Raw genomic sequence first — 27,468 nt, 5'->3', positions numbered from 1 at the left:
TTGGTGAGACTGTCATAATAATCAACATCTAATTCTCCTAAATTATTTTCTCATGTTAAACTGATCATTTAATATGGGGAAGTGCCAGGGGAGAAAAAGCTAGAATATTGGTTAAGCTAGCAGACCGGCCACAGTAGGGATCCAAAGGATGGAAAATAGGGATCCAAAGGGGGGGGCATCTGCAAAAGAGCCATGTGCAACAATGGGCTTAAAAGACCCTAAGGTTCAGCCCATTAAGACTTCCAAAATGCTAAGGTTCCAAAATTCAAAGGTTGTGTCCAAAGGTCAAGCATGGGGGGAATTGGATGCTTTGTGTGTGTCCCAAAAGTCTTTATCAATCCCTACCTAGGAGGGGGTGAGCCTTGGGAGTAGGGGATGAGAGAGAAACTCACACACACACACACCCTTTACACAAAGGGAATGAGGGACACATGTCAGCTCCCTAGCCCAGATGCCCACTAGGTGTACCCAATTCCTATTGGATAACCTTGGAGGTGGACCAATGAGAATTAGGCTAGAGTAAATTTAGTTTAATTAATTTAAAAACACTTAATAAAAGAACCAATGAGAATTAAGCTTTCTAGAAGACTATTGAACAGTCTCCCAAGGGGTCCAATGAGCATTCAGCAGCCCAATGGCTTGCCTGATTCCTATTGGCCAGGAGGCAAAGGGGTCCAATGAGAGTTTAGTTGCATTTATTAATTACATAAAGCTCTCACAAAAGGGGAAAGGGGGACACATGTCAAATGGCTATCACTTATACTGCTTAATTATCATTGGCTAGCCGTAGGGAGGTCCAATGAGACTGTAGCATGAGCAAATAGCAAGAGGGATCGACCAAGGGAGAGAGGGGGCTGATTTTTTCAAGGCATTATCACACACACACACACACTCTCACAATCTCATGTGTGAAGTAAAGAAGACTCTCTCTCCTTCTCAAGCTTTAATGGAAAGCTTACCACCTACTCCAAGCTTGTGAGAAGGGAGGCCTACACCAACAACTCTTGGCTTTGTGATGCAAATCCAACTAAGAGCCAAGCTTCAATGCATGCTCATCTCCTCTACCATGCTAATTACTAAGCTAAGTTATGCTAATATGAGTGATTATGTGAGGAGATGTACATCTTTCTCGTAAGAATACTCCTTCTTCCTCTCAATCTACTCTCATACCCCGCTAGCTCTCACCATCTTCGAAGGTGTGTGAGGTCTTGGGTCTGAGACCGGAGAGAATTGATGTTGTGTTTGATAAGTGTTTTGCTCAGTGCATGAAGCTTTCATCTTCATTGCACTAGCTAGTCTTGAAGGAACACAAATAATTGTATAGTACAATGTCTCTCTTGATGGGAGAAACCATAATACAAAGCCTTTTGGAGGGGGGACCGGCTCCATGTAAATCCGGTCCTCAATTGTTGTCAATAGCTTAATTTCTCTCTCTTTTGAAAGTATTGTTCATGCTATCTAACTAGGTGTTATGCTTTTTGTTGCTCTCTCCACCCAAGCACTCTTGTAATTCTCATTAGGAATCTATTCTAATGAAATGCCCACTATTTTCATATTAATTTCCGCTACACACAAGTTACTAGGCCATTAAATGTTACAATGACTCAGTTGTGATCTCATCCCATTTTGGTGACTTTTCTTTGCCCAATTTGTAAAGAGTCCTCCAATATTTATCTAACGTTGGGGTGGCTGAAAAAATATCTAACACGGCTTCTCTGATATTGGAAGTGGAATCTTCATGTCTAATGATTTGGCTAAGATGATCTAAAATCACTTTGGCCATCTGATCAGGGTTACTAATCTGGGCCCCTTGGTTGTCAATCAAGGAGGAGATGGTAGCATGTCACTTTCTTACCTTGATCATTCTGAGTAGGGTGTTTTTGTCAGGATCCTCAGTCTTGATGTACCTTTCCTTGGCTTGAAGTCTAGTCGCCTCCATTTCCCTTTCATGCAAGGTCTGCTTGATCTTCAGCCACTCAATGTGTTCTTGGTCTGAGGCCTTGCCTTGCATTTTCTTTGGGCCAACCTCTTTAAATTTAGATGTGCAGATTAAGATTGTGTGGTTGTTACTCTTTTTTAGCATTGGACCTACTCTCTTTATTGTAGATTGGATTTTTTTTACTAAATCTCTTCTATGAGTTGGTCATTTCCTTGATGGTGTCCTAGTTAAGTTGTTCCGTAGAGCTGAAGACACCAGAGCCTTGAAGTGAGCATTTTTAAACAAATGAAGGTAGGTGATAAGAAGTTTCTTGGCACATTGTGGTTGATGTGATTCTTATGAAGAAAATATCAAGGTTCCAACAAGGGAAAAATGATCTAAAAGATTTTTACTCACGAGGACTTGCATAAGTAATGAGGAAGGCACCCAATCCCCACTGTGAGAAAAATAGAGTCTTTCAAGTTTGAAGGCTGATTGGGCACATTGGAGACTGTGGTAAGTGAGCCCTGCATCATCTTCCAAGGGCCAGTCTTCCAGGAATCCACCAAAGCCCATTTTTCTTCTAGGGAAGACCACATCTTACACTCCCCCCCTAGCAAGTATGCTTGAAGGACCCTATCTATCTTGTCTCGAACAAACCATATTAAAGTCTCCCATCAAACAAAAATCCTCCTCTATTTGTAATTATGAGAGGCCATGCCATAACAGCTTCCTTCCCTTGGAGTCGTTAAGAGAGTCGATGTTGAAAACAGTGAGGAAGTTGTTATGTACTAAGCTTAATACACACCGCAAGAGCCCTTCTGGTCAAGTGCTAAAAAATAATTCTATATAGGGTCTAGATCCTTGTGAGCTCCTTTCACCACTCCACAGAGCCATTAGGAGTGGTGCCGTTAAAAAAAAATTAGTTTCCCAAGCGTTTTTTTTCCTCGGCATTGAGGCATCAAGGTGGTGTTCTTGTATACACCATCAGTTAATATTGTTTCTCCTCTTCATGTTAATATCATTTCTCCTCTTCATGCATTGATAGATCTTTTCTTGGTTTTCTCTCGTTCTTATGTCCTTCACATTCCAAGTCAGCAATTGAACTGTGGGATTCATTGGGAGAGAGGGACAAATTCTTCAACATTTGATCCTTGTATAGTCTCCACATCTGGAGTCCCATGAGAATCTGAGAGTTCCAAGTCAGTGGACTTCTTTTCTTGTAGCACTGCAAAGGGATTGTGAAGCAGGACGATACACGTCCCTCCTTTTAGTTGGGCAAAGCCTTTTCCTTTCAAGGATCTAGTAGCCTCAGGTGACATAGACTGCCTTTACCCTTTTCACCCTATCTTGGATTTGCACAACCGATGCAGTTGTCACTATCATTAACTTTAAGTGTAGAAGCAGGAAAAACATACGCTTTTTCGTTGCATGGGCATTCAGAGATTTTCAATGTGAGGCTCGGCTTCTCCAAGGTCTTCTCCTACAACTTGGTGTCCATGTTGTCGCAAATCATAGCCTCTTTTTCCTCCCCTACACTTTATCCTTTGTTACTCTTTAACTATTTCTCATTCCCTTCCACCATAGTTTCCTTAACAAGGACATGGTTGTCATCCCCTTCATTGAAGACTTGTGTTGTAGAATCGATATTCACTTTAGCCATCATGGGGCAATCCTTGGTAAAGTGTCCAAATTTGTTACACTCAAAACATACTCCAAAGTAAGTCCTGACGTTGAGCGGAATAGTTATTAGCCCAGCTCCAACATTGATCACCATGCTCTTATGTGGTGTCTTAGAAACATTCTAGCCTATGCAAACCCGGTTAGAGGACCTACTTAGACCTCTCTTGTTAGGAACAAACAAGGGGGTGCCCATTTGATTAGAAAACATCCTGATATTATTCGAGAGCCAGATAGGCATTCCCTCAAACTCGACCCAGATAGGATGAACCTTGGAGGGATTCCACTGAGTCAAAAAATGGCTCCCATGGTACCACAAAGACAAGTGTTGTTAAATCCTTGGAGGGATTCCATTGAGTCAAACAATTCCTTGGAGGGATTCCACTGAGTCAAACAATGGCTCCCATGGTACCACACAAACAGTAGTGTTGTTAAATATAAAAGGACCTTTATCCAGGATCTTTGACACGTCAAAGACCTTTTTGAATCTAACCGAACAGACATCCTTGCCTAGGTAAGAGATATTTTCAATTTCTCCTCGACGCCTAAGAATCTACGGTCCTTAAAGCTATCTCGTACCTATTCGAGACTCTCCCACTGAATCCAAACACAAGTGTAAGCTTAGCTTGCATAGCTAGCTACTTTTTAATTGGAGCTGATAGAATCACCAAAGTAATTACCCTTGACCTCCACCTGCTGCGACAAAGACTTCATTAAACCACTAAAGGCCCGATCTGTCAGCCCGCCTTCGAGTAACCCACTGCATTCTGCCTGTAAGCAAGTTCTTTTGTTGTTTTTTGGGTCTGTCTGTTAACTTTTTGAGCTCTTACTCAATCCGAGCCTTTACATTCTTCAATTTTTCAATGCCTCCATCACTTGTCGACTCATCTGATGTGGCTTTAGGCAGTCCTTAGAGTAAGGACCCTTAAGAATGCTTGCAAATGAGATGCATGGTCTAAGAGATGTAGAACTAATTTCCACCTTTTTCCCACTCGCACGGATCGAACCCTGAAGCTCACCAGCCTTAAGGGCCTTTATCATGAAGTTAGTTCCTTGAGCAGTTTGGTCAATCATTTTCCTTTTCTTTTTCTTCAACAAAGGGGATCTTTTCAAAGCTTTGATGTCCCTCATGGTTGGACCCCTTGACAAAGCAACACCTATCATTAGGGCATCAAGTGATGGTCACAAGGCCAACCCATCCCCTTCATCCAACGGTATATGACTTCTTCATTCAACGGCAGTTTCCTAACCGCAAGCATTTGCGAGAACTAGATGATGTCCTCTTCCATGGGCAAAACCTCAATCTCCATTGCTATCATTGTGAAGGAGCAACCCTTTGTGGATGGGGAAGTGGTGGCAAAAAGACACAAAAGCGGGGCGTGGTGCGAGCGAGCTATGGCAAGATCTAGGTCTTGGCTAAAGAGGCCTTGGTCAAAAAGGTTTTGAGAATCTCACAAACTAAGCGCAATGATAATCACCCAAGGGCACCCCCTTTTTGGCATGCCCAAATGGAAAAGGCTATAGAGATGCCTTCTCTTTTTGCTGACTAAAATAGAAAAAAAGTTGAGTCAAGCATCTTTTGATAGGCGATTGGTTGAAATACAATAGTGGGCACGTATTCTTGAGTTTTAAAAAATGAATGCTCATTTACCAATGAAAAGATTTTGGGCTGCCTTTGAAAGCATGAAACCCTTTGGGCAAAGGCTATAGAGATGCCTTCTCTTTTTACGGACTAAAATAGAAACAAGTGATAAAATCACAAGGCCTGCCATGAAGTGATGCAACTACAACACATGTGAAGTAAAGAAAACTAGATAGAGTGCCAATTTGCATCATCTCTAAATCTAAAATTAAGACATTACTTTTGACAACTAAATAAATGTGTATATATTTAATTCAATATGAACACCCATGCACTAATTTTACCTCATCTGTGAGATGAGTTTATAAATTGTGCAGACATTTGCTTTGTGGATCGTGAGGATTATCTTCGTGCATTGTTTGATAATGATCAAAAATGGATTGACACTCTATGCAAGAGAACAACAAAGGGAGAGGAGCCATGCCATCCTCTTTCACAAAGATATCTAGCTAGACTTCTTTTTTATGTAAGCGTGAACTTGGCATTGTAGCTCTTTTTTGTATGCTTTGATTGGAGCTTTTAGTGTTGAAAAGTGGTATTTTATTTTGAAGGTTCAAATGTCAAAAGGACTACACACTAAACTCGACAGTAAGAAATTGTTGCTTTTAATCTTCATATATACATCCATTCGGTCTTGGAATGCCCGTACTAAATTTTCTTACAAACAGGTTAAAAAATCAATTTTTTAAGAAAAGTACACCACAAGAATGCAAGCGAGCACAATGATATTGCAACCTTTGTGCAAGCATTAAATTTGTCAATATTTGTACGTCCTAATGCAAAAACACATGCATGCATGTGTAAGACAATTAATTAGTTCAGCTACATACAATATTGCCTATGTGCAAGAAAAGATGCATCCACTTCATAAGCATGACAATGCACCTCCGGTAATGAGGGTTTCAGGAGAAAGCCCCAAAAATTGGCATGGACTCCGGCTATTCACAAAACTTCATCATGTAGCACTAGCAACTTTGAGAAGCAACTATGCATTTCAGCAACAAAGAGCCTAACGGCCGTCAAAACCCTTCACTTAAAGAATCTTGGCTCACCTGCGGCATCGATAATAAGTACGCATTGCTCCACTGTGGATGGCATGCAAGCTATGGCCACCTCCATGGTAAATATGAAGTAGAGAATGAACCTTGAATTGGAAAAAAAAAAATTCACAACATAGATTCATTTTGAGTGACAAGCTGTTGAGACAGACTAAAAGCAAGCATGTGAATGCCATTGCAGAGCACTTGCACATTGGCAATGCTCTCTATCCCGTTTCTCTAGAATACAAGATCTTGAGTCTAAAACCGATCGAACGTTCAAAGTTTGCTCTCTTGGAATTTTTCCTGCACTGTAGGAAGCTTCCTCTCCAAAAGGACCTCTGCATGTGAACTATGGGAGACAAAGCAGAGAAAATGGGATAGTTTTTCAAGTATACAAATGTCGTAGATTGGTTAGCCCATTTCTCTCTAGCATGCAACATCTTGAGTTCAATACCTGTCACAATTTTGGACTGTTCCCTCGAATCTCAAAAGCCTCTCTCACTATCTCTCTCTCCCACAACACACACACACACACACACACACACACACACACGATTAAGACAAAAGCAGCATGCTTATTGTTTTTGTGCTTGACTGGTAGTCTCAGGTTTCAACCTCACAACCTAAACGCAAAAGGAAGGATGAAAAGGGAAAAACTAGTGACTTGCACTATGACATAATTCAGATTGTGACATTCAAGCTACATTGATGGTCCTTACCAACACAAATCTCCCTTCTTCATCAAGGCCAGCCATGTAAGCATTTCCCCATGCCAGCTCCGTCAAAAACTCATCGGCTGTGAGATAATCTGCATAAGAGGCTTATATTGTGGTTTCATTAAGCTGCAAATGGGCAGGGTAGTTGTGTACAAGTGTTCTCTTATGTGTGCTAGCAATGGTAATACTTTTGGATTCTTGTTGTGGTAATGTTGTAGGCCTGCAAATGCTTTGATCAGCTAAATATATATTGTGCTCTAGATCTCATGCCCATGTCAGTATTATTGTTGGCCTTGGTGGCTTCCTTGCGTACATGTATATATGATACTATGATCAGTCGACGGTGGTTTATAAATTGAATTAGGCGTTGTGACACATGCTTTTGGGGACCGGGATAAACTTAACAAGAAGCACAATGGGCCAGCTAAGCAAGGCCAGACCGAGGCAAACCAGCCACCACTGCTGCCAATCCAAGCGGATCGTGGATGCAAACTTCTCTAGAAACTCCACCATACTGTTGTGGCCACTATGCCCACGAATAGCCGATTCTTTTGAAGGCCATGAAAGATGTTACGGCGGTAGGGCTGGCATGCATTCATCTTGTTGAAGAGCTGGCAGAACACAAAGGTGTTGAAGATGACTGGTGCGGTTGATGATATCGGCATCGGTCTCCCCTGAAACCTGCAAGAGCTCAACTCCCCTGAATTGCAGCGTCAGCAGAACCTCCACCTCCTGTATGGCTTGGACAGACAAGTTTCTCCACATTGTGCAGCTGTCACATTTACAGTGAGCTAAAACTAGAGGAGCTTCTGAATGTTAAAGTTGACAGAGCGACCCCACCTTACCAGCTTCACCACAGATGCAAAGTTCTCATTGAGGATGATGATGTCGGAGCTTTCCTTTGTGACTTATGTTCCTTAGATCCCCATCAAAATGCCTATGTCTGCCTTATGCGGTGTCGGGGCATCGTTAGTCCCGTCCCCTATCACTGCCACCATCTGTCCCATAGATTGCATGGTCTCCACCAACAAGAGTTTGGCAAAGCCCACTCTTGGCAGATTCAGATTTTGCTCTTGTTCTGTCCAGCTCTTAAGGGCTGCCCCCTCCACGGACATATTCTGTTCATGGCCTTGTGCAGCAGCACCCATGTTTTCCAAGATCCTACATTCCAAGGCAATGGCCTTTGCGGTTGCAAGGTTGTCCCGGGTGACCATCCTAACGGTCACACTGGCCGCTTTCACAGCACTCACAGCGGCCTCTACTTCAGGTCCTTCATACCAACCACAGCCAAGAATGTCAGAGCCGAGTCTGGAAGACTCTAGGAGGAACGCCCAATGTTGTCACCATGCACTACTCTTATACTCTCCTCTGGCACTTTGGTGTAAGCCAATGCTATACAACGCAGACTGCAAGAAGCCATGGATTCAATGAGAGCCTGAAACTCCTGCCTCTTGTCATTGGACAGTACCTTCTCGGATGTAATGCCTTGGGCTGCATTATTTTCTGGCTCCTGCATGATGTCCACCCACTTGTTGCACTTGGGAAAAGGAAGAAAGGAAAATTTGAGCTACTTTCCTTCAAGGCAGTACAAGGAGGAAAAGAAAATGCAGCCCATTGATTATGTTCAAAGAGATATTAACAGTAACAGTAAGGAAAAACAAAAGGCATGCTACACTTGTGACAGAGTTCAGAGTAAGGAAAACCAAAAGAAGGGCACAAAAACTGGGTTGAGCTGAAGAATACCTGCTTGGCCAAGAGAGGAGGCCCCTTTCTTCTCAAAAGGTGCAGAGAACAGCCTTTGCTTTTTCACTCAAACACTCTCCAACTCCAACCTGAGTACTGTTGTTGCTACATGCAGTTGCTTTGGTCAATTAGGGCACACAGCTCTTGCAGCTTTCACCTTGCGGGCTATTGGTTCCTCCCTGCATCGCAACCCAGAGGCTAGAGAGAGAGAGAGAGAGAGAGAGATTGGAAATTTGGAAGCATGTGCGTGCCTATGTGTTGTGTGTGTTTATTGCCACTCTACACGATGCCCATTACCGGTTATGGTGTGTCCAGCTATGCCTCTGTTTGGCATCTTCTCTTTAGTCTCCAACGCTCGAAACATGGAAGTGGCAACTATCGATACGAGAACGAGAAAGACCAAAAGAGTTCTGCGAACAGAAATGGGTGGGTCTCGTGTCTCGACTCTGTGTGTGTGTGTGTGCGCGCGCGCGCGCACGTGCGAGAGAGAGAGGTGTCGTTGTAAGGCTATGGTATATTCTTCAGCTCGAGGTAGACGCTCTGAATTGGCGTCTTGCGGGCTGTTAGACCAGAGAACAAGCTCAAGGCGAGCCGTACATAGTATGGATGGCTTTTGCCCTTTGGCCAGGCCAATAAAACTTTACACTCTTTTCTGTTAAAGAGAAAACAGTAGTAAAACTTAAGAGAAAAGAGTACTAAAACTTAAGACAGGTCCATCACTAGATTTACACACTCTTCGTTTAAACGAGTGTTTACTATCTTAGTTCAACCAATCAACATTTTTGGTCTATCAAAAAATCTTGAAAATACAACTCAATTTTTTTTTATTTTAGTTAGCAAAAAGAGAAGGCATTTCTGTAACCTTTGTCATTTGGGCAAGCCAAAAAGGTTGAGTTGTATTTTCAAGCATCTTTTGATAGAAAATGTTGATTAGTTGAAATAAGATAGTGGCACTCATTTAAATGAAGAGTGTGTAAATCTAATTATGGACATGTCTTGAGTTTTAAAATATGAATTGAATGCTCATTTACCAATGAAAGGATTTTGAGCTGTTTTTGAAAACATGAAACGTTGCAAGCCTTAGAGGTTAAATGATAAAAGACTTACCATAATGAAATAAAAAAATATTGGCTTACTCATAAAGAAATTAAATTTCTATACCAGAATTTTGCTTGAATATCTTCCCCCCCCCCCCCTCTGTAAAATCCATGTACACAACTATTGATGCTCCCCCTCTGCAACGCCCTAAACAAGGCCTCCCACACACAAAGAGCTTTGTGCACGCCCCCTTTTGTGCCTGCCCTCCCCCTCCACCTTCCTCACTCTCTCCCTCAGTCGTCACCTCGGCCACGCATCCTCCCTTGGCTGCACACCTCGCCACTCTGGGGAGAGAGAGAGAGAGAGAGAGAGAGAGAGAGAGAGAGAGAGGTGGCCTAATGGCATGCACACTCTGAACAGAGAGCTCATTGTTGCCCACTCTCTAGCGGCGGACTGCTCACTGCAGGATAGACAGAGAAAGAGAGTGCCTCCTTGTGGTTTAAATGCCAGTGCCACCGTCTCTGCAAGAGGGTTCGAGAGAAACAGGTGGGCGGTGGTCGCCAGAGAGAGAGAGAGAGAGAGGGAAAGACCATGCCGCCCTCCAAGATCCATCCGCTCGACTGCACGTGGAGGGAGAGAGAGAGAGAGAGAGAGAGAGAGAGAGAGAGAGAGAGAGAGAGAGCGAACCTCCACAGTCGCCTTGTTGCACGCACACATACACACACACACAGAGAGAGAGAGAGAGAGAGGAGAAAGGCTCGTCCTGCTTGGAGGCTCGCGCATGCACGAGAGAGAGAGAGAGAGAGAGAGAGAGGGTTCGCGGGCCACTGCCTCCAGAGAGAGCGAGAAAGAGAGAGGGTTTGAGAGAGGACACATCGGCCACCGCCCTGAGAGAGAGAGAGAGAGAGAGAGAGAGAGAGAGTATTCAACGTCGAAGCAACCGCCAACTCTGGAGCAGAGAGAATCCGAACAAATACTCTCCAAAAACGCCTTTTACAATATTGACCAGACATATTGGGAGGCTCCACAAATCTCAAGAATTACCTTTTCATTTTAAGAAGTTCTTTCACCCATTGAAACTGGAGGTGATAGAAGTTCTTTCACCCATTGAAACTTGAGATGATACACTAAAGTTGTGATTTTAGGCTTTCTAAAAGAAACTTAGTGTTAAGTTTGATTAGTCATACTTTTATTGTTTTCAATGCCATAATGGAGATTTACTTTAAATGTTATTTTTATTTTAAAATATTAAATGAATCTTTCTATTTCACCTTTCATTTCACATCCTTAGAGGGCTTGACTTCAATTGCATTTTATTCTTTTAGAATGCTAAAGTGAAAATTCACCTTGCATAATTCTAATAAATTCTATACATATACATACTTACACACATATTTACTTATTTTACACATGCACACACACACACATATATATATACTAAATGAGCAAACCATGGTAAAGGGAAGAAAAAATGGTAAAAGATGTGAGAACTTAGTTCAAAAATCTTGCAAATTCAAAAATTCGACTATTATTTCCGGTTTGCTTCTTTGCAAGGAGGAAACTGAGTCTCTTAATAAAAGAGATATTCTTGAACAATACCTTACCTTATATAATTCTAGTTAAACTCAACCTAATGATTTTATCATTTTCGTGGTATTTTAGAAAGCCACAGTGACCCTTTCACTTGGTTGTTAGTTTAAATTGTAATCGAGAGATCTATCCTTTAGAGCTTTAATCTCTAGAGATTTTATATTTTTATTTTTAGAGATTTTAAAGCTAATTCTAGAACTTAAGGATATAGAACTAACAGTTTTTTTGTAAGAAAGTAAAACTTTGAATCAAAGAAAGGAAAAAGGTTACATGGACCCACAAACAGGTAGGGGGAGGGTCACCTCGAGGCACTTGAGTTTTAGGGTTTAGAACTTTAGAGCTTTTAAAGTGGGATTTACAACTTAGAGATATAGAGTTTTAAATTTGTAAAAGGGACTCTAGAAATTAAGGATGTAGAATTTTTAAAGTGGAGTCTAGAGCATAGGGCTCTAAAGCTTAGAGATGTAGAGCTTAAGGATGCTATTTTAATTCTTTTTCAACTTAGAGATGTAGAGCTTTTAAAGTGGGATCTAGGCTCAGATCAAGACCTATAATTGATACTTTTTTTTTATCAAAGGCTATTTTGTCTATCACAACACGTGATTTAAAAAAACCTCATGTCATTTGACATGCTAGAATCTCGAAATTGCATGTCATTTTTTTTGTTTATACACTTGAGTTAATGTTATATATGGCAAACTACATAAGTTGATCGTATTACACAAAGCATATGAAAAGGGGGCTTGAAAAATTGCATGTCAAAAAGAAATTTCTACTATGCTTGGCAGGCCTTGTGATTTTATCACTTTTTGTTTTTTGAGAAACTATAGAAGCACGCTAATAAAGTCACTATAAAACAAAGCTTAGTGAGATAACAAAAGCGCGCTTATCTAATGACATAATAATGGCATTGTTGTCTCTAGCCATCGTTGTGCTTGCCAAAATGAAGCGCAGCACCACCAATGAGCACTCGGGCACCATGAAGCTACAAAGCACCAAGAACCCCCCACTCCCAAGCCCCAAACTCAACACGGCTTCCGAATCTGCCAAAAACCAGCAAAGGCCACCACATCTATGCACTATAATGTTAACAGCTTGCTGATCGGCTTAGACCTGCTCACACTTCTCAGCACCCACCCGTCGTGCACCCTAAAGAATTTAGGGACTAGCAAAAGCAGCCCCACACCCCTCTTGGCACCCACCTATGTTTTTACCACCTTGGTTACTTCAGCCAAATTTGCACCACCGTCTACTGTTGAATCTTAGCCCTGTGAACCAGCAGCATCGCGAACTCTCAGCTCACTTTCAGCATCTTGTCACCCTATAAACTCTAATCTCTCCATACTCACTCCATTTGCCAATTGCATTTTTAGCGCAGTATACCAGGAGGTGGGATTCAAACTTGTAGCCTCCTTAGCTTCGACACAAGGTATCTTGGCATGAGCCAATCCACCACCAGTGCCTACATTGTCAAGATAAGAGCCCATACACATGAAAAAAATTTATTTTCCCATCCTCTCCTCAGTCATCCACCCTGCACTACCACCTGGAACTAACGCCCACCATGTGTCGCCTCCTCTACGCCCTTCTCTCCTTGTTCACTAGCTAGTTGCCAATTGTCCCCCTCCCTCCCCTACTTGCCACGTCTTTTCCCATGAGGCTTTCCCTTTGAGCTCAAAATGGGTATCCTCTAAGATTTTACCTAATGAAAGCCAAAAAAAGATCGAACCCTAGTGCTATCATACTTACATTCCTTTCTAGATTGTGTTTTTTGAGCCAGTACACTCTCCAAACAGAGTGTCATAAAATCTAATATCTAACCAACCCAAATGATTTTCTCATATTAAACTGATCACTTGATGTGTGAGAATAAACGGGAACAAGGGTTAAGATATAGACATGTGCTTATGGATCTATCTCAACACGGGGCCAATGGTAAAGGGGCCCAAATGAGAGATGGTCTATCAAAAAGCAAGGTTACCAATGGAACTTAGAAGACCTTAGGGTTAGCTTCATTGAAGACCTCCAATAGTTGGTGTAAAAGTCCTTTGACCTTAGGTAAGCTAGGGTTGAGCTAGAGGTGGGAACCAGGCCCAAGCTTGAGGTGCTTGAGGTGGGAACCCAACCCAAGCTTAGGTGCTTGAGGTACTTGATGAGACTGGGGTGCTTGAGATGCTTGAGGTGCTTGAAATGCTTGAGATGTTAGGGTTGTACTTGAGATGAGAACCCAGCCCAAGCTTGAAGTGCTTAAGGGCCAAGCTTGTGGTGGGAACTAAACCTATGCATGAGGGGCTTGAGGTGTCAAAAGGTCAAATCCAATCCCTACAAGGAGGGGGCAAGCCCTACAAGAGGGGGGGATGAGAGAGAACACACGCACACACGCACACACAAGTCATGCTTGGTACAAAAGAAAGCAAAGGGGACACTTGTCAAATTCCTCCTCGTGTTGCCCTCATGGTGTGCCTGAAGCCTATTGGTTGGCCACCCAAGGGGTCCAATGATAATTTAGGATAATTAATTGATTTTCTTTACATTTATCAAGTCCTCTCTCTCAAAGGGCAAAGGGGGAAACTTGTCCCAAGGCTACCCTTGTTGCTTAGTTTAACTCCTGCTTATGATTGGCTAGGCGTGGAGGGGTCCAATGAGCTTCAAGCATAACCTACAAGGGGGGGTCGACCAAAGCAAGCTAGGGGGCTGCTTGAGGGGTATACTCTCCCACACACACACTCACACTCATTATGCGATATGCAAAGTGCAAGAGCTCCTCTCCTTCTCCAAGCAAGTAGAGGTTGAGAGCCTACAATAACACTCTTGGCTATGGAGTGAAAATCCAACCAAGATCCATGCTTCAATGCTTAAGCTTGCCATCTTCTTCATATTCATTACTATGCTATTATGTATGCTAGCAAGAAGAGTTATGATAAGTGAAGACATATTCTTTCTCCTATGAAATGTTTCTTCTTCCTCTTTCCTACCCTCATTCCCTGCTAGCTCTCTCCACCTTCAAAGGTGTTTGAGGTCTTGGGACTGAGGCTTGTGTTGGGGTTAAGGCCTATGTGCCTTGACCGGTCACCCAGGTCATGGGCGCCCGCCCACTGTTACCCTATACTTATAGTGAGTATCCTGTATAGGGGGAGCTGCCACTTCACAGTCTCCCCACCCACTTCGTGTGTGTGTTTCCTTCTCTCTCTCTCTCACTCTCCGTCTGTGGTGCTCCCCGATCCCCTTCAATTAAGGCGGTTACGCCGCTAGCGGAAGCTAAATAGCGAGAACTCAACCAACAACAGAATTTGTCAGACGAGGACGGAGCTTGACCCGCAGGCACATGGAAACAACTAGGTGGGTGTCAAATCACCTACTCGACCTTCTAATGACAATCACTACTAAGGAAATCAAATCTAAGTTCTAAAATACGCAAGTGACTGAAATCCGTACTACGAACGAATGCTATACGAAACAGGATCTAGAATCATTGAATCGATCTCAAACTCAAGGGGAAGTCTATACACTAGGTAAGAACAACACCCTAAAGACTTGAACTGCAAAATCAACCTATAACCACTCCGTGCGGCAAACGCGTATGAAGACAGGCCGAAAAATACAGGTGACCGAAACTTGACCCCGATGGTACTAATGCGTAGCTCTACTCGTTGTGGTTCTATAGATATGCTGCACGCTCTATTCCGACACACGAGTTGGAAGAAAACTCACACCGAAGCTCGTAGGAACTTACCACACATAGAAGCCGATAGCGCGCACTCTTGGTATCTGTGCGTAGCTCTCACCGTTGCTAACACAATGGCGATGTCGCTTCTCCAATGGCGGCCCCGTAGCTCGCGTAGCAAGAAGATAAGACTCTCTCTCTCTCTCTCTCTCTCTCTCTCTCTCTCTCTCTCTCTCTCTCTCTCTCTCTCTCTCTCTCTCTCTCAGACACAGTCACGGCGCTCAAAAACTCACTTTGATTAATAATTGAATCTCTTTTAGGTTACAAAACTTTGGCTTATATACCTCAGCCTTGGAGGTGAGAACATCTCTAATTATTTACATCAACAGGTGAAATTACTTCAGGATTACAAGCTGGAAACTCAATTGAGTCCCGTTACTTAATGAATGGCTCAAATCAAAATTAATGTCGGAAAGACATTTATTGCAATCAATGGTTACAAAATGATGGGTGTGAGCAAAAATGTGGGTGTGATCCTCTACTGGCTCAACACTTCCTCTGCTGGCTCAACACTCCCCCCCCTCCGCGTTCATGTCGTCCCTGACATGACTTTTAGGCTTGGTCAATAGAGTCCTGTCGTCTTGAGCATCTGCAAATGTGATTCGTAGCGTAGGTTGCCGATGGTCAAGGTTGGGCCAAATATTTTGCTTTCGTGAGTGAAAAAGCCGGTGTAGAAAGCTTCTTCGAATGTTTGCATGTGGAAGCTAGGCAAAAACATAATTCTTTGGTATAAGAGATGTAACACCTTTGGTGATGGCTGCAATGAAAGATCATACATCATATCCGTCACTGTGTCGGCCGTCGATAGTAGACTCGAGGTCGTGGCTTTATCTGGCGCGAACACTTCAATGCATGCTAAGAGAGTCCTGCAGATTTTCTTTAGCATCTGACACGAAAGGTCAGGAGAGCCAGTAAAGAGTTTGATGGTGCCCGTTAGGGTTTTCACCATGTAGGCTTTACCTATTCTCTCTCCTTCCTTTGGTCCTGGCATCCTGGGATAATTAAGCCAATTTGGCTTCTTTTCTGCAATCCTGCCATGCTCTTTCCAGTTTCTGACTCTTGGCACCGGGCAGAAGGTTGCATCCTCCCGAATCTCCTTTGGAGTCTCTACCAAGTAGATGAGGTAGGCTGGGTATTTGTTCAGCCAACCTTTCCTCCATCTAGGTTGAGAATCTACAATCTTCTTTGATTGTTCATCCTTTGTGATGTCGCCTTCGTAAAGAGCGACATACTGCTCCTCCTCTATTCTCTTTTTCGTCTTTATCACTTCAAATTTCATCAGAGGGAAAGGCAGGCTGGGTTGCATCCACTCTTCATGGAGCACTTTTGTGTCTAAACCTTGAAGTCTAATGGAGATGAGGAGTCTCCTTTCCCATTCCATTTCCGCCTTGGCACTTTCCTCTGTTGACTTTTCTATTTGGTCCTGGAGCCTTTGTTCTTCTTCTTCAGAGATTCCTGAAGTTGAGGCCACTTCTTGAACTGGGGCTGGATCTTCAATTGTAGTTGCCTCTCCAGTTTTTGGTAGCTCTATGGCTGCTCCCCCTGCTTCTTCTTGTGGTGTCTCTATTTCTCTTCTTTGTTTCTCTTGGAGGTCTTGGAGCTGTTTGCGGAGGGCCTCATTTTCTGTCCTTAGTGTTTGGTTTTCTGATGTGAGCCTCTCCTCTGCAGCCAATGATCCCTCCGCCATGTGCAATCTTTGCACTTGCTCTAACCTTAGCTCTCTTTGCAAACTTTTGACCTGATCTTCCAGAGCTAGTACGAGGGCTCCCTCTTGTTCTGTTCCTGCTCTGCTAGCTCTAGGGGTGGTCATGAGTCTCGTGATTGTCCTTTCTTGAAGTTCGACTCTTTCCCTTAGCTCAATGAGCTCATCCTTGGCTGCCTCCAGCTCATCTTCTATTCGCTCCTTTGCTTCCTGTGAACTTGTTACCTCTCTTGAAGCTTCGGCTAGTTGGAGTATCAAGCCGTCTCTCTCGTTTTCTGCATCGTAGAGTGATGCTTTATGACTTTCAGATTCAGTCATAGCATTCTCTAACTTCTTCTGCAACTCTGCTTCCTTTTGTTTTGCTGTCTCAATTGCTACTTCCTTTGCTCTGGATCTTTCTTTAATCTTGCTGAGCAGTTCATGCACCATGTGCATGTCTTTTTCATCTTCATCTGTCAACTTGACAGCTCTTTCTGCCACCACCTCCAATGGCTTCGGCTCTTCTAGTATGTTCTGTTCGTCCATTTTCTCTTCACTCTCCATTGTACCCTTTGTCTTTTCCTTCGTCCCTTTCCGATCATCTTGTTTTCGTAGGGATATCCTATAAACTGCCTCCAGGGCCTCTTCTTCACTGTATCCGATCGCTACCAGATCCTCATAATCATCTTTCTTTTGCTGAACTGGATCTATCTCCGTTTCCTTGGTCCCGGCCTCCGGCTTTTCCATAACTTCTGTTTCTATTTCTATTGTGGTCTCCTCCACAATAATTTCTGTCTTCTTCGGGCTTGGTACATCAGTAAAGGAGGGCTGATTGTCCTCAGTCATCTTGGCTTTCCCTTTGTTTGCTTGCCCGTCTTTCTCTCGAAGTTTAGTAGACTCATCTACTTCCTTCTTCTCCTTGTCGTCCTTTTTCAGCTCAGCTTTTAAAAGCTGTACTTCCTCTTCAGTATAAGGCTCGACAGGTTGTTGCTCCAGTATGGCCTCCGACTCCTCATAAGCTCTAATATATTGATCATATTGATCAACATGTGGCCTGGCTGAGCTGGTTCCGACTTTAGTGGGGTCTGGCACCCACATTTCTTCAAAGTCCCCCTTTAGAGCTCTTTCCGCTCTGAACTGCTCCACCAGCCTTTCCATTCTTGCGGCTTTTTGACTTTTGGTTTGCTTGGGATCAGCCTTCTTCTTCACTTTCTTCTTGAGCGGCTCGTCCACAGCCTCTTCAGGTTCTGAAACTATTTCTAGTTTTCGGCGTGCTCTTGTGGACGCCCTCTTGGATACTTCTTGCTGTTCTTCCTCTTCATCGGCTTCTCTAAGCCACTCATTCTGGGAGGGAACCCGTGGCCCTTGATCCCTAGCTCCAATAGCTTCATAAGCTATTCTTGTTAGGATTTCTCCTCCTCCTATGTACTTTGGCTTCTGGTTGTGCATGGTGATTACTTGCTCGTGGATGTATTGAGCATAATTCACCTCTTTTGGCATGTTGCTCTTCAGTGCCCATGTGATGGTAGTTGCAATGGCATGGGGCGGTGTCGTATACTTTTGCGGTTTTTTACTGCAAATATGGAGAAATTGGTTGTACAGTCGGCAAAGGGTTGCCGCTCTTTGGTCTGCCATATCTCCATAAGTTGCATTCTGTTTCTTGGACCCATAAACCTCTATAGCCTCCCTTCTTTCCCTGATAGAGCTCCCTTTGTTGTTCAGCTTCAATGCATCTGCAATGAGCTGTGGAGTGATCTGTACTTCTACTTTCTCTCCATCCATGGCTGTCAATGTGGCTTTCCCATCCTTCTGAATGGATGTTGCCAACTCGTACACTCTTCTTGTATCCACACCTGATGGTCTCGAGGTGAAGAACCTGTGTAAGTCAGCCCTTTCCAGGTATCTGCTGATGTTCTCTGATCTGCTATAATCCACTAATTCTCGTGGGATCATAGGTACATCGACCGATTGCCCTTGAGGATCTCTGAAAGTCCCCTGGTAGATCTTTATTCCCTCTTTTTCTAGTACTGCTTCCTCCACCCAAGTCTTGGTTGGCTTGAGGGTTTCTGTTGGAATATCAAAAGGTTCTGCTTCTGCAAGAGCATCCTTGATGGTTGGTCTTTTTCTCTTAGTTGCCGATGACTTAGCGGAATCCATGGATCCTGTAACTCCAATTTCAGAAGTTAGCGTCTTTTTAGTACTGAAAGCCGAAATGAAGCTTTTAACTATTCAAATGACTTGAAAATTGAAACATGAGCTATTCAGGGCCTAAGGATGCAATGTAGGTGAAAAAATATGCAAACTGGGCTCAAAATCATGCTGGAGACATCATACGCGTATGATGTCTTTTGTGTCAGAATGACTTCATATTGGTTGTGCTTGTAGCTGATAGTGTATACATGAGTATTATATGCTAGGATTTGAGTTTGGATCCCATTTGGTCAAGTTTTGGCCAGTTTAGTCCGGTTCAGGCTCTTGGCAAAATTTTGAAAGGGAATTGGATTTTATGATCCAAATTGGGTAAAACTTGGTGGATTACTTTCAAATGGCATGTAGAACACTTCTGTTTGGTGGTTGAAGCCCTGAGGTGCCAAAATCACATAGTGAGACATCATACGCGTATGATGTCTTTTAGTGCATTTTTGGACCAATTTTCTCTATAAGCTTGGTTTTGGCTTTAGATAGGCTTATTCAGTGGATTTATCAAGTTTGGATAGAATTTGGACTAAAAATGGCTCTGGAAACATCATACGCGTATGATGTCTTTTTCATCAATTTTTCATGGGATTGGTTCTGTGGACTCTCGATGTGCTAGTGAAGGACTGTTTATACTCAAATCTTGGTTTGGACTTGAATATGTTGGATTTGGAACAAAAATAGGCTTTGTATGAAGGATTTTCTCTTAATTGGGCTAATGGGGTGATCCACTTGACCAAATGGTTCCAAACTTCATATGTAGCATGTATTAGATATATATAATGGATGTATGATGACAAATGAGCATTTTTGGCTCTGTAAGTGTAAATAGACATTATACGCGTATGATGTCTTTTGTGTCAAAATGGTGCTTTTTGGTTCCAGATAGCTTGTAGATGTGTTAATCAACAATCCTACAAAGTTTCAATGAGTTTGGAGTTATTTTGACAAAATTAGGACCAAAAATCAATTTTATGGCCTACTTTGCGTCTTTTTGGTTTTCCTTGGGTTTTCTAACTCCAATTCTCATGATACTTGGTTCATAGGATGTGATTAACATGTGGAATGAGGCTATGCACTCAAATGTTGAAATGGATGTGAAAATCATGCTGTGAGACATCATACGCGTATGATGTCTTTTCTTGAAATGTTGGTCTTTTTGTGCAAAGAATGCTTTGTGCTAGTGCCCTAAGCCCTGCTAACTAGTTTTCAACTTAAAAAGTCATCAGTTTAGCTAAAAAGCCCCCTTATAGGCATTTCAGTCTCTGAAGTCGTCTTTTTGCCTTGGAGTTGAATTTCTTCAACTTTTCTTCTCGAGAGTTGCATTTCCAGCTCATTGGATATGTTGTGAAGCCACCTATTTGGTTGAACTTGACTTTGGCTCCCCGTTCTCCATCTTTCTCCATTTGGTTGCCCGAAAGTGTCTTTTTCACCATCGGTAAGTGAATCAGCTTTCTTTTGGGTTTTGCTTGCAAACATAAGTCATCCATGTATATTTGAAGCTGCTTGTGAAGTTTCATGTCATTTGGTCGTCAATTTTAGCCGTTATGCCAAAATGACGCTTTGTGTGTCCGTCGCCGAATCGGTTGTTCCGACCTACTTTTGGTGATCCAAACCCTGAGATACTCCATGGTTGCATTGCCCTTGATGTTGTTAAGCTTCCTGAGAAGTTTTGTGTCGTTCCGACAACTTTTTTCTGTTTGCCTCTTGCAGGCTCTGTTGACCTAGGGTTTTTCCAGTCGTTCTTTCTCGAGCTTTGAGTGCTAGAAACTCATCTCCTATACTAGGGTAACCCACCTCTAAGTTCTTGCAAGGTTTGGTTAGGCGGTTGTGCCCCTACCTAGCGTTCCTCCCCATTCCCCGTCTGCTCTTGTTTCTTGGTTTTGGTGAGTTTTCGCGACAAAAGGTAACGATAAGCATCAAAAGCTTATGGCAACGAGTCTACCTCTCATGTCTGGTGTCCTCTGAGCTCTCGTAGCAGTCGTAGAAGGCGGTAGAAGGTCGGATGCTCCTGTGTGCTCTTTGCTCTCTCCAAGAAGGTAATAGTGGAAATGAGCTTGAAAGTGATGTGAAAAATACTTAACTTCGGACTTCCGGATCACTTGTTACCAAATTTGACATGTGCTCCTATCTCGTCGTGAAATGCACTTTAGGATTTGAAATTTCTCAATTTGGACTCCATTTGACCTGTTTCTGAGAAATCTGTCCACTTTGCCAAAATTCTGTCATTTCGGGCTTTCCGCAACTTTTTCAGAATTGTACCCAATTTTTATCCTGGGTTGCCCTTGTCATTAGGACCATCACCGTCTATTATTTTCTTTTTTCCGATCTCATTTCACCTGCTTTTTTTTTTTTTTTTTTATTAAGAAAATCATAAAAATAAAGGAAAATAGCAAATTGAAGCCAAAAAATTCCAAACATACACGATAAATAGCTGGTAACCCTGTGTATATGAATATACACTTCTTTGTGATTTCTGGACTTGGATTACCACTTTTTTCCACTTTTTAGCTCCAAAAACACTCTTATTTAGTGATATTTACACATCTAGAGACCCAAATTCATCATTTGATCTCTTCTTGTTGCAAAACAAGGTATATAAGGGCATAAATATTATCAATATCCACAATCAAACAAAAAAAATTGCAAAATCATGTAAGACACTGTCCTTGTAATATAATTTTTGTTTTTCTTTGTTTTTTCCGCTTGTAGCTGCTTTGTAGCTCCTGTATACCTCCCCCCCTCCTAGTCTGAGTCCTCTCGGACGACTATGAAGTGTCTGTGGGCGAAGCCTTGTAGTTGTTTTGGTCATAAATTCCCAATGTAATTGTAGAGCGACGATACAATATTCTTTTCAATAAAGCTGCTCTTTGTTTGATTGATGGATTGGTGGTCGGGTTTTGGGTTGGTTTTGGCAATTTGGTAGTAGAATCAGTAGATGGATTCTTCGTTACCTTGTTGTCTTTTTTCACAATCCAAATCTGCTTCCGCTTTGCTTGCCACAAACTCTTTGCGACCCAAACCTGCTTTGTTCTGTGTGTTGATTTCCTTGGCTTGAAATACCTAGGAGTTTCCGTGGCTTGTACTGAAGGGAGTTCCTGTTTACAAATCTTTGGGATCCAAATTTGCTTGCTATAGCTTTGTGCCGTCATGAACTTCTTTGGAATCCAGATCTGTTTCACTGTCCTTGATTGTCTGGAATCACTCTGTTGTCTGGTATTGAAGACTCTGTTTTCCACCTTTGTGTTCTCTGGCACAGCCTTTTTTGGTCTCCATACCAACTTTGACTCCGTTTTTTTCCAAGGTTGAGCTGTTATATTATTGCTTGTCTTCCTTATCCACTGTTGAGAATTCCTCGTCGAAGAGTAATCCGGTTGTCTAGAAACTTTTGGTTGCCATTGCTTCTTCTTTTTCTCGGGTTGTTGTTTATCTTTGTCTTTGGATTCGTCCTTTGGAGTTGGCTCTTCTCCTTTGGTGAACTTAACTGATTGACTTTCACCTTCGTATTTGATAAGCACTGATTAGAACTCCAGTCAATCATTGCATTATATTGCTTCTGCCATGGTTGTCCTAGCAATAATGGATGTTGTGTAGCTTGGTCTTCAACCACGTAAAACATATGAGGATACACATATTGGTTAATCTGTATATGTAAAACTGTGCATCCGACAGTTTTGATTGAATTCTCAGAGTAACTCTTTAACTCTTGCTTGGCAGTTTGTAATTTAGTGTCATTTGTCAATTGTCTATACAAACTGAGTGAAAGTAGGTTAGCTTGAGCTCCTGAATCCAATAGTGCTCTGGCTTTGATTTGGTTGGTCCCTACTTTGCATTCAATGATGGGTTCTTCTTTGTCATTCCCCATTTCTGTTATACTGACTGCGTTTATTCGTATTGCTCCTTCATTGCGCTGTTTCTGACGCAGTAGTCTTCTTTTCTCCATTCTTTCCTTCGCCTCGGCTTGCGCTTCCTCCTCAATCTTTTTCTTTTTCTGGACACGCAGCTTTTCTTGATGTATTTTGAGAAGCATGTCTTGTGTTAGCGGCAACAGATACTTTTTCACTCTGCATCCACTAATCCAATTGGGCATTTCTTCTCCGTCTAATGTAGCAAGCTTGACGGCTCCACTTGGTGATAGATCTTTAATCACCAGAGGTCCCATCCCTCGCTTTTTAAGCTTCTTAGCATGCTGTTTCAGAGTGTAAACTAGGACATAGTCCCCAACCTTAAACTCTTTAGTCCGCACATGCTTATCAAAAAATTCCTTTTGTCGCTTTTTTGAGCGTAGATAGAAGCTACTGCTTTTAGGCGAAGCTCGTCTAGCTTTTCCAGGTCATCTATTCTATCAGAAAGCTCGTGCCCTGTCCACTCTAGATCCTTAGCCACCCTTAAGGTTGAAATCAAGAATTCTATTGGTAAGATAGCATTTAGCCCAAAAACCATGTTATATGGGGTCGTTCCTATTGATGTTTTATATGCTACCCTATATGCCCATAATGTTGAATGCAACTTCTGGTCCCAGTCAGTTCTCGACTCAGATACAATCTTCGTAAGGACCGTGCATATGGTTTTGTTTGTTGCTTCAGCTTGTCCGTTTGCTTGTGGATGATACGGGGCTGATTTCCTATGGATTACCATGAATTCATCTAGAAGGATCTCTATCACTTCATTTATGAAATGTGTGCCTCGATCACTCACAATTTCTATTGGCAATCCATATCGTACAAAGACGTATTCATATAGAAATTGTGCCGTGGTCCTGGCATCTGCTTTTTGAGTTGCCTTTGCTTCGACCCACTTTGTTAGATAGTCTGTAGCCACAATGATGTATTGTGCATGAGTCTTATATGCAGGAGGTGAAATGGGTCCGACATAATCAATCCCCCATTTTGCAAAAGCTCTTGCCCCCATCATTGGTCTAAGCGGCATATCATCTCTTTTAAGTGGTACTTTGGTCCGCTGACAGTCATCACACCGTTTAACGTATTCCTCAGCGTCCATATGTAATGTTGGCCACCATATTCCTGCGGCTAAGACAAGTTTTGTTGTCTTATCACCTGAGAAATGGCCTCCACCTACTCCTCCATGAGCTTGCTCCAGGATTATCACATACTCAGACTCTGATGCGCAAATCCTAAGCTGGTTGTCTTTACCTCTCTTATAGAGTTGATCTCCTATTAAAGCGTAATCTCTAGCTTCTGTCTCTACAGATTTCTGACGAGCTTTTGACGTTCCTTCTGGGAAAGTTCTATTTGTGAGATATTCAACAATATACTGACTCCATTCTGGAGCGATCATTATCTGATATAATGTCGAATACTCGGCTGGCGGTTTTGATGAACATACAATACATACAGTGACATATTCATGTACGCTTTCTTTCATTCCTGGCCAATAGACTCCCAATTGTAACAAATTCCTATATGTGTTCCTTCTTGAACAATGAAATGCACATTCCTGAACATGTGCTTCGCGCAGATATATACTATATTCCTCAGGATTGATGCATAGTCGTAAAACATGATCATTTCCCAATTGATACAACCTTCCTGCAACCAATTGAAGATTCTTGGATTGCTAAATAGCAATATGTTTCAGGTTGTATTCTCTTCTATCGAACTCTCCTCCATAGGTTAATAGGTTAACGACATTTTGAGACCACCTCGGTATCATTTCTATGTTGAACAAGTACGCATCTGGCATGTCGTCATCTACTCCTATAGGGTCTTCTCCATTCGTCAATCGCGAAAGATGACCAGCTCTAAGATGTGTTTTTCCTTTCTTTACTACTACCGTGAAGTCGAATTCCAGTAAGATAATGAACCATCTCACTATTCTCCCGGTATTGCATGGTTTATTCACTAGGTAGAGCAAGGCTTGGTGATCCGTACACAAACTTGTTGGCTAGAAGATAATGCCGAAATTTCTTCACAGCATAGATCATTCATAATCCTTCTCGCTCTGTTGTGGTGTAATTCTTCTCTGCATGGTTGAGCTGTCGACTGGCGTAACAGATAGGAAAATCCATGTTTCCTTCTTCTGGCTGAGCCAGAATACATCCTATTGCATATGCCGAAGCATCTATATGCACATGGAATATCTTCTCCCAATCTGGTGATTTCAAGACTGGAGCAGTAATGAGTGCCTCTTTCAATTTCTTGAACGATTCCTCACACTCCTCTGTCCATTCAAAGTTCACTATTAGCCTGTAAAGTGGTTGGCCTATTATAGCGTACATGTAAATGAATCGTCTATAATATCCACAATGTCCCATAAAGCTCTGTACTTGTTTCGCATTGGTTGGTCTAGGCATATCCACTATAACTTTTATCTTCTCTAAATCCGTGGATATTCCGTTTTGTGAGACAATATGTCCCAGAATTCTGCCCTGTCGGACCATAAACACACATTTCTCAGGATTGAGACAAATGCGATATGTCCTACATTTCTCAAATACTTTTCTTAGGTGTTCTAGATGCTCATCTCTCAGTAGAGAATGTACACATAAGTCATCCATGTAGATTTCTAGAAACAGCCTTAAGTATTCTTTGAAAGCATGCGTCATCAGCCTCTGGAAGGTTGCGGGAGCATTGGTTAGACCAAAAGGCATAACCCGATAAGCATAAATTCCCCACTCCGTTGCAAAAGCTGTTTTATGTTGATCTTCTGGTGCTATGGCTAGCTGGTTATATCCTGAAAAACCATCAAGAAAGGAGTATGCTGTTTTCCCTGATACACGCTCTAGAACATGATCAGTTATCGGCAGGGGATAATTGTCCCTGATTGTTGCAGCATTCACTTTCTTTAAGTTGACACACACTCGGAGTTTTCCGTTCTTCTTAGGTACTACCACAATCGGAGATACCCAATCGGTGTGTTCAATCTCGTATATGAATTCAGCTTCCATTAGCTTATCTATCTCTTCCTTGATTCGCTTAGCAAAAGTATCATTATATGTGTATGGTCTCTGTCTGCTAGGCTTTGCGTCTTGTTTCAGTGGGATTGAGTGTTGGCATATCGATGGGTCAACTCCCTTTAAGTCCTTATAAGACCATGCAAACACATCCCTATACTCTCTGAGAAGACTCAAAAGTCTCTCTTCCTCGCCTGGAGACAAATCTGTGGCTATGTACACCGGTCTAGGTGGCTCACCTGGAGCTGCTAAATCAACTTTTTTTGCATCCTCCGGTCCGTCATAAGATTCGTTCTCCTTCCTCTCTCGAATAGGTGGGGTTAATATCACCTTCCTATCCTCTATTGTGAATTTCCTATAGTGAGAGGGAACATCCATGTTTTCCTTGATTTTGACGTTTTCGTCCTCTCCACTCTCAATTTCTGTCGTCCAAACTTCCTTCAGAGTTTTCTTGAGCTCTCTGTACTTGTTTCTACGTTCTAACTTGGACTCCGTGTATTCTCTGTTGCGCTTGTTCTTTTCTGATTTTTCTGTTTCAGTTTTCGTTCCATTCTTTTGAACTTGATTTCTTGAGCCTCTTTTGTCTTTTCGTAAGCTCTTTTGATCACTGCCTCTCATTCTTCCAGAAATCTTATCCTTAACACAATCTTCAGCCTTTACTAGCATTAGGAATTGATTTTTTCCTCTTATTCTAGGCATCGGATTGGTTCTAACCCCCTTTGTTTTTCTCTTTGCTCTATAGCGTTTCTGGCGTTGTTTAGTTTGGTTCGGAAAATCATAAAATCGGACATCCGTTATAGTTTCTTCGTTTCCGCTTGAATTGTCCGTTGACTCGTTGTCTGCTTCATTTCCCCACTCTGGATGATCGGGAATGTCGTGAAACACCTCTTCTTCATCTTCCTTTTCCAGTGTATCGTTCTTTTCAGTTTCTTTTTCGAGTACAGTTCTCAACATGAAGTACGGAACCACGTCGTACCCGTCCTTGTCGCAAAATTTCGTTGTGGGACCATCCGGAATTGCACAAACATCTAGGGTTGCTAGAATGTGTGTCCATTCTAATGGTTCAAACGTGTCCTCTGGAAAGGGTTCTCCTATATAAGTTTCGTCTTCGATAGCCCTTTCTAAAACACTTCTTCTCTCGTTAGACTTCCACATTTCGAAGCTCCACACATCCATAACTCCTTGGGTTTACCTAACCAAGCTGGAAATTCGGATCCCGCCAAAGTAGCTGAATCAAACTCCTCTACCGGTGTTCGGTTCACATCTTTGTAGCTATGGTCTTTCAGGTTCACACGTGTAGTGGTTTCCATATTTCTCAAGTATATGTGATCGTAGCCCCAATCTTGGACCATTTTCAACTGTCTCATGAATGGTCTTCCCAATATGATATCATAGTTATTCTCCTTGGCAAAATCGACAATAGCAAAAGTATGTTCGTATTCAATGCCGCAAGAAGTCACTACAACTTTCTCTAATAACCCCATAGGTTTCTCCATGTGTCCATCTGCTAATTGGAGTTTCAACCTAGTCTTCCTTATTGCTGGTTTCCCCCATTTTTTCCAGATTTCTTTTGTAGCAATGGCTACC

General features: G+C 42.4%; 1 pseudogene across 1 annotated transcript; it reads right to left on the bottom strand.

Annotated features, from left to right (window-relative positions):
• Positions 1-6,928: 6,928 nt before the first annotated feature.
• On the bottom strand, positions 6,929-9,525 carry LOC147461338 (calcium-transporting ATPase 10, plasma membrane-type pseudogene; annotated as a pseudogene). Its single transcript, XR_015187585.1, has 3 exons — positions 9,037-9,525; positions 8,740-8,918; positions 6,929-8,533 (listed from the first exon to the last, which is right to left on the bottom strand). The product of XR_015187585.1 is annotated as a calcium-transporting ATPase 10, plasma membrane-type pseudogene (transcript).
• Between the last annotated feature and the right edge of the window lie 17,943 nt (positions 9,526-27,468).

The sequence above is a fragment of the Adiantum capillus-veneris genome, chromosome 3 (assembly GCF_014529385.1).
Source record: "Adiantum capillus-veneris isolate H3 chromosome 3, ASM1452938v2, whole genome shotgun sequence".
In the NCBI taxonomy this organism is placed as follows: Eukaryota; Viridiplantae; Streptophyta; class Polypodiopsida; order Polypodiales; family Pteridaceae; genus Adiantum; species Adiantum capillus-veneris.
The sequence above is the reverse complement of the archived record's forward strand: the minus strand, read 5'-3'. Positions and strand labels throughout refer to the sequence as shown.